The sequence below is a fragment of the Myotis brandtii genome, unplaced genomic scaffold (assembly GCF_000412655.1).
Source record: "Myotis brandtii unplaced genomic scaffold, ASM41265v1 scaffold314, whole genome shotgun sequence".
Taxonomy (NCBI): Eukaryota; Metazoa; Chordata; class Mammalia; order Chiroptera; family Vespertilionidae; genus Myotis; species Myotis brandtii.
The window spans coordinates 1,074,112-1,074,757 of NW_005362033.1; the positions used below are offsets into that span (position 1 = coordinate 1,074,112).

Consider the following 646-nt stretch of genomic DNA (forward strand, 5'->3'; position numbering starts at 1 on the left):
GAGCGCTCACATTTTTTTCTCCCAAGGATCTTCTCCGGCTGCCGAGTTCTGGAAGGAGCGAAGGGGAGCAGGCGTGCGCGGAGGAGGAGGCTGCCTGGGGAAGGGAGACGGCGAGACGCGCAGCGCCGGCGCTGGGAGACCCGGGAGGAGCCCGCAGGTATTGTTGGCGGAAGCTTTGTGCCTTCGGGGAGCCGTTCTGGGGTGCGCGGGCTCCCGGGTCCCCGACCACCGCGGCGCTCCAAACCCGGCACCCCTCCCGCACGCCGCAATCTTGGCTGGAGTTGCAGCTTTGCCTATTCGGGGGTTGGTTTTCCGTGTCGGTTGAGGGAATTGGTCTCAGGAGAAGGAATTTCTTTCCCCTTTTTTTTTTTTTTTTGCCGCAGTTTGGTTGTGCTGGAGATTCCTTCCTCCCCTTTCCTCCTCGGTCTTGGCGACAGTCGTACTGGCGGCAGGCGAGGGGCTGAGATGGAGGGCTGAGATGGAGGGGCTAGTGGCAGTGGGTGGGGAGTGAGGACACCAGCGAAGGAAGGAGTTTTTTTGCTCAAGTTCGCAATCTGCGCCCCAGAGCTGGCCAGGCCGGCGAGGGCCGTCTGCGCTCCCGGTCCTGCTCCCGGCAACCGGTGGGAAACTTCCCGAGAGCGCAGCC

At 63.2% G+C, this 646-nt stretch overlaps 1 protein-coding gene across 1 annotated transcript in view; it reads left to right on the plus strand.

Moving 5' to 3' along the window:
* The window catches only part of RAI1 (retinoic acid induced 1), a 73,229-nt gene that overhangs the window by 1,540 nt on the left and 71,043 nt on the right, over positions 1-646 (plus strand). The window contains exon 2 of the mRNA XM_014542802.1: positions 27-157. The gene's annotated coding sequence lies outside the window, so the exon portion shown is untranslated. The remainder of the gene's footprint in view (positions 1-26; positions 158-646) is intronic.